Source organism: Cryptomeria japonica, chromosome 7, assembly GCF_030272615.1.
Source record: "Cryptomeria japonica chromosome 7, Sugi_1.0, whole genome shotgun sequence".
NCBI classification, from domain to species: Eukaryota; Viridiplantae; Streptophyta; class Pinopsida; order Cupressales; family Cupressaceae; genus Cryptomeria; species Cryptomeria japonica.
In genome coordinates this window covers 111,050,623-111,057,919 of record NC_081411.1, presented here as the reverse complement: position 1 = coordinate 111,057,919, position 7,297 = coordinate 111,050,623, and positions in this window count along the sequence as shown.

The following is a 7,297-nucleotide window of genomic DNA, read 5'->3' as shown; positions in this document are numbered from 1 at the left end:
GATTGGAGACTAGAGATTGCTCAGCTTGCGGAAACAACTTCTTCCTTGGCCTCTGCATCTCCACATCTCCATTCTACCCTAGATAAGGGGTAGGACATGGGCATGGCACCAGTGTCCCCCCTAGAATATGGGCATGGTGACCTTGTTCTCCTAGGACAGGGTCGTGGCACCCTTGTCCCTACCCTATTTTGGGGCATGACCCTTCCTAGAGCATGCATTGTGGGTTGTACCTCAAGCGGGAAAATCCCCCAATGTCGGCACGTGACGAAAATCAAATCAAGTAACATATATTTAAGGGGAATTTATCCTCTCATTTTTATAAGGTGAAATTTTGATAAGGTCATGTTGCATAAATGATCAAGTGTTCAAGAGCATTCAAGAATTCAAGCATTCCTTTCAAGCATTGAGCATCTCAAGTTTTCTTTCAAGGCTAGGTGTTGCATTCAAGTCAAGGATTCAACCATTATAGAGGAGATTCATTCCAACATACAATTTTGCACAAGAATTTCTATCAACATTGCTACTATAACCTCCCTTGAGATAATTTACAATCCAGTCTTTCATTTACATCTACTTGCAAGTACTTTCTCTCATTACTTGGTTAATTCCAAAATTGGGGTTTGACCTAAAGGCAAACCCCCAATCCCAACCCATTTTCCACTCTTTTATGTGTGTAGGTTATAGGTGTGCAACTAAACTGTTGGATTCGGGCTTCATATGCAGAGGTGGAAAAATCCTTTTTATTTCATAGATTTTTCAGAGGACCGTGTACATTCCTACCATGGTCCAGGTAACGTCTCCTCAAATTTATAGGGTGACTTCGTCTCAATATTTTACTGCTAGATCCAAGTGCACAACTTTATCCCATATTCTGATCTGAAGTTATAATCGATTCTTTGTCACTTTTGCACCATATAATTCAGTCAATTATTTCCAAATCAAGCAAGGAAGGGGGCACCAACCTAACATTCCCACTTTATTCAGAATTCAATCTTCCATCTTTGTGTGGAGAGATTGACTCTAGTGAGTTATCCTCTCCTCTTCCTAATGTATTGGTGAAAAGTGCTTGAATGGTAATCGATAGTGAAATTCTCATCTCTCTTTGAGGGAAAGGGTAGTTTCCTTCTTGATCTATAATTTACCATTTTCCCACCATTACATTTTTGTGAACTCGACGTCTTGCATGCTTTCCTTTGAAAAAAATTGCATATTTTTTATTTACAAGTTTCATTTTTTTACAAACTTAGTGGTTAAATCATTCAATACCCTAGTTTTTTAAATTAAAATTGAACTTGTGATTTATAAAATTTGTTTGTGGTTATCTGAGATCTGAAAATTGTTTTGATTCATTTTCCTCCTTGCCTTGTTCAATTGGCAATTAAAATTTACAAAATTAAGAGGTTACTTGTTAAAACCCTAATTTTCAAAAATCATCTTGATCTTGTGCAAAAATTGGATTTCAATTTAGTTTTCAGATTTCTGATTGTTCCTAGATTTATCTTCAATCTTACGATTCAAATTTTCAATTTTCCCCCCTTTCCCCAAAATTCAAATTTTAAAATTAAGTAGTTAGGGCATCAAACCCTAATTTTAAAGTTAATTGGATTTTGTGTGAATTTCGAATCAATTTCATTTACATTCAGATTTCTAAACATTTTCCAGGGTATCCCTATCCATTACGTTTGACCCTATTCAAAATTCCAATTGAAATTCCTCTTTTTCTTCAAAACCCTAGTAAGGTCCTATTTTCACATTTGTGCCTTCATTTCGCCCATCTAGAGATTGTAAAATTTGCCAATTTTGGGGGCTTAGCTTTAAAATCATCGTAATATCCATCCCTAAATATTTCAAAAATATTTGGTCGGACCATGTGCATTCCCGCCATGGTCCTTGGCTTTTTTCCCGAAATTATGGGAGACTATTATGACTATTTTTACTAGCCTAAATCTGGAAGATTGGATAATTTTATCAATTTTTGATCCCTCTAGAATCGGAATTACCTTCAAAATTCAAAATTTTCAAATTTCAAGAATTTTTTTAAAATGAAGAGGTTAATTATAGTCTGTCCTAATTTTAAAAATTCAAATTTTAGAATTAAGTGGTATTCCCTTGGTCCTAATTTTAAAATTCTAATTTTCTTACATTTTTTGAAATTTTGTCATCCTCTTCGCCCAACAAAGTTCAAATTGAGTAATCATTATTGTCTTGAATTTTGCATTCCTCAATTTTGTAAGCTTTGTTTCAAAATTCAAAATTTAAAGTTTCCCTCTAGTGCATGAGTTTTACCACTATTAGTCCTACCTATCCTACCCTCATTAGACGAAGCATTAGAATTAAGGCTTCCCAAGGTTTAATTACCAAGGAGATGGATCCTAATCTGGGTGACTTCTTTAATGAGGATCATGCTAATTCTTCCCATCCTAATCATGTGCCTATTCACCCCATTGATGGATACCATGATGAAGAAGAATCTTTAACTAGGGTTTCTTTAGATCAACTTTCCACATTGGATAATGAAATTGATAGATTTCAACAATGGATGTCCCGAGATTACCTTAATAGTGAAGCTCTTCCATTAACTAAAGGCTTTCTTATTCTATCACTTCCTTTCAACAACTACCAAATGTTTCATCCAACAATTTCAAAACAACATTGGTCCTAAAATCACTTTGACTGATTTAATGCATTGTAAACAAGGTGTTTAAAAAAAGTGTCTAATTTCATTGGTAGATATAAGTATTTTTGTGCTAAAATTTCTTTTCATGTGCCTGATAATGATATTCAGAGAATTTTCATTTCTAATTTACAAAAAAGATATCAGGGAAAAGCTTCTTTTGTCTGAGTGTACTTCCTTTATGTAGTTGTGTGTAATACTCCACAAATATCAACTGGTTGTGAGTCAAATGGAGCAATCCACTCCTATGGCTCCAAGTAATAAGGGGGGGAGTGTTCAATAACTATTTGCAAAGTTCAAACTAACAAAAAGCTTCACCACATTCAGTGATACAATCAACAACAACCATGTGAATTCTACAATAGGTGTGCCTTCTATTTCTAAATTCTTCCGAAAAGAAAGACAATTTAATCCTTTGAGTGAATCTTTACATAGTATTATGTCTCAGTTATTGCACAACAATATTATCAAACTTCTTCCTATAAAACAAATTGATCCTTGCGAACTTTCATCTCCTTAATTTGATAACAATTCATTTTTCCAATATCATCATCAACTTTGTCATGATACTGAGAAATATTTTGCATTGAAGAATAAGGTTCAAGAATTGATTGATAATAATATATGTGGCAGATGTGAATGATAAAGGGAATAAATTATTTGTTCCTCCTAATCAAAATCTTAATATTTTCACTAATCCATTGCCATCTCATACCTCTAATGTTATTGATATTATGTCTTATTCTCTCACTTTTGAATAATTCACCTCTATGGCTCCAAACTTGGTTAATATGGCATAAATACAAGATTTTCCTAAGGACCCTTGTATTACATTTTTCCCTAGAGAGACCATTAAAGAACCTAATGGCCCTTTATACATAGTGACAAAGGTTCAGGATATCCCTTGTCATGGTGCCATGATTGATCCCTCTTGTATGGTTAATGTCATAACTGAAGAGTATCTTTTCACTTTACGATTACATAAACCACTATATGATTCTTCTAATGTGGTTGTGCAGTTATTTGATGGCTTCTCTTGTCCTACCATTGGTTCTATCAGCCTTCCTGATGAGGTTCATGCTAAATCCATGGATATTGACTTTGTTATCATACCACCTTCTGAGTAATTCCATGAGAAGTTGGGCTATCCTTGGCTATCTTTCATGAAGGCTATTGTTTCTCCTATCCATAGGTGTTTGAAATTTCCTCATAATAGAGAAATCATAACCATTAACCATAGATTATTTCATCCATCTGAAAGAAGCCCTGGTGTTCCTATTTATCTCTTTTGGCCTAAAACATTTCAATCTCTTCCATCAAGGAGCGATGCTCTTTTTCAATCTTATAAAAAATTGAAGTATGATATGATCTTATCCTTAAGTCAACCTAGATCTCCAACACTTGAGATTCCTATTATTCTTCAAGATGGGGTTTCTCCCCTCTTGGATAGAACTAATCTAGGGCCTAAGGAAGATTGTCCACCTACTCCTATGGATGCGACTTTACCTTCTCTTAAGGAGAACAATAATATTCTTCCTATGGTTATACCGATACCTCCTCCTCATGATGGACTTGGTCTCCTTCCTACACCTAATATCCCTTCTTTTTATGGCATAGTTCCACCTCCTTCCTCTTATCGAGAGAAGAGACCCACTTCTCCTATTGTTCAACTAAAAGACCTCAACATAAACCTTCAACTATCAAGGAGAGAAATATTCCTATTTGTTCAAATTTTCCTCCTCCTTCTCAGCCTTCCACTAAGACTCGATAGAATCATTGTGCGAGAGAACTCTGATGAAGACGTCGTATTCGAGCTCGTGAAGCTCTCCCTCAAAATACTCGATCTCTACAGACTCTAACAATTGACATGATTCCCTTTTATCCTAAGAAAGATGTTCAACCAACATCTAAAAATCATAAGTTGCCTAAAACATGTGATGGTTTTACTCCTATTAATATTCTTTTCTCCTCTTTCTCTAAACTTTGATGAAGTGAAAATTTATTCATAATGGAAATATAACTCCAAATGCTTCTAACAGTGAGTATGACTATGTTGATATGGACAAACATTTACCGGATGAGTTTTCACAAACCCTAATCCTAGCTCCTTGAATCGAACAAAGTGGCATACAACATGAGAATATTCCTTGTTTGGATCTTGTGATAGCTCCATCTGTTGTTCTCAACGTTTCTCCTCTAGCATATTACTTGCCTTCCCAAAATGGTGATCAGCAAGATCGGTAGGTAGATGTCGTGCTAGATTAGTGATAGGATCACTGTAGATCCTCTCTCTCTCTCTCCTTTCTTTCTCTTTGTGACCATTCATCTATGTGTATCCTTGTTCTTCTATTGTTCCGTTAATGTCTACTTTGGGACGATGCAAAGTATTGAGATATTTTCTTGGTCTCTTTTATGTTGACTCAAAAGACATCCTCTCTTCCCTTTTCTTCTAAGGTAGTGTCATTCATTGGAGAATGAAGATTATTATATGCATATACATACATGATATACATGAGTTATCATACAACATACTGATCCCAATAAAAGAGACACTAACTCATGTTTTGTATTCATTATCCTTAGGTTTATACCTCAACTGGGAGCTAAATCTGTGCGATAACATGCTCCCTTCTTCTCTTTCTCTTGGGTGTATCCTACCTTAAAGCCATCTCTCCCGATAAGGCACGTGCGATCACTTTAACGTGGGGGCATACACTCCACTCATATTTTCCTTCTTGTGATACTTAGAACTTCTTAGTGAACCATGCTTTCATGACTCATAGTGAAGGGAACTTTTCTACTTGCAGTCATGGTTTTCCCCTTCTTGATCTTCCCTTTTACTTTGTCAATCAAATTCCATTAGGGGCTTGACGCATCTTGCCTCTTTGACGTGGTAAAAGTCTTTAAATCTTGTTTCCTTGAAATTTACCGACAATATTGATGCACACTTATACTCTTGCTAAAGTGGGGGCTAAATGTAGTATCATAAAATTGTGACCCTAGAAATTTTCGACTGCATTAGGGTCCTCACGCATGCAATGTTTCCATATGCACATGCCAACACCTATTATATCCCGTCAATAATTTTTTTCACTTAAAGCCAAGGGTTGGTTACTGCTGGTCGGACCATTTTTTTTTCCAAAGTATTAAGTCGCGTTTGGCTAGTTCTTTTAGGGGTTTTCCTAAGTTGCACACAAATTTAGCCTAGGCGGTTCCCTTTTAATATTTTCTACTAGCACCTAAATTTTCCTAAAATCTAAAGTCTTATGTTTTTCACTGATGATCATATGTGAAATTGTGAATAGATCCTATGGTTCGTGCAACCTCGTAGATGAAAATACAAGGATGATAAGGACTGGGGAATCACGAGATGATTCCTTATCTTCTTGGTGGATAAGGGTAAGCTGGTGGTTTGACTATTCAAAATCTTCATATTACTAGTTCTCAAGAGGTAAAACCCAAACTACTAATGGCCCCATCAATTTTCACATGTTTGAAGTGACGATGATGTTATAATCTGGGTGAAAAGGTGCTCGACTTTTAAATTACAAAGGTTGGTGGTCATTGTAGTTGCAAGGTAAAGTGCGAACATATAGATAACGGCCCTCGTAACTCAAGGAAGGAATATGTAAGAAGTTTATGGACCACAACATCATGAGATGATTTCACATGTCTCAGGCTAACCAAGAAGACTACTAATAGCGTTAGGCTAGGAGATGAATTGGCATTGCTATGCCACATATTCAATGGGTCAACAAGCCATGATGGAAGGTCAATGCGAGATTCACCATTAGTTTTTGTTTGATTTGCCAGGCTGGACTAGATGTACGGAAAAGTCTCAAATTGATTTTTAAAAGGGTATTATTTGTCACCCGTGCGAGAAAGTTAGAACAAACAAAATGTAGGCTTGTCGATATGGAATAGGATAGTGACAAGTCGGGATACTTGGATGTTGACTCATTACTGAGGGACTAGTTTGAAGGTGTCTATTGAGTTGAGATTGATTAAACAAGAAAGGATGATGTTTTAGAGGCATGAAAGGATTGGATAGTTTCTAAATTAGAGATGGGAGATCACAAGTTTCTCTGAGAAATTGGAGGTTGCTTGTTGTTAGGGATTTTGAAGAAGAATTTGTACAATCAAGGAGGAACAAGATCAGAATAAAATCATTCACATAAGATGAACCTTAGTAGGATGCAGTGGATTTGATAGGCATGATTTCTAGAATCAATAACTGGCAGGTTGAGTTGAAAGCACTAAAATGATGATTTTTTGCGTGAATGAACATCTCTAGATGAAGTTTTTATCTATTATAAATATAATAGGGTGGTGACTAAGTTGGTAGAAGTAAAAATAAGACTTTTTATTTTCAGATAATTGTTCTTTCCTCAGCAAGGAAGCTGATGTTTGAGTAGGATCGTGCATGGAATTGTTGTGTTCTATGTGATATCGAATGGGTGTTTTATCTTTTGTGTGAGTGTAATTATTGTCAGAGAGGTTATAAAAGTGAGAAGCATTGTTAGAGGGGGCATGCAATCCTTTTCTTATCAAGAAAAGTCATACATGGCACATCCTCTGCTTCTATTCTGCCATTGGATGGCAAAGGGTTCGAAGAAGGAGCCC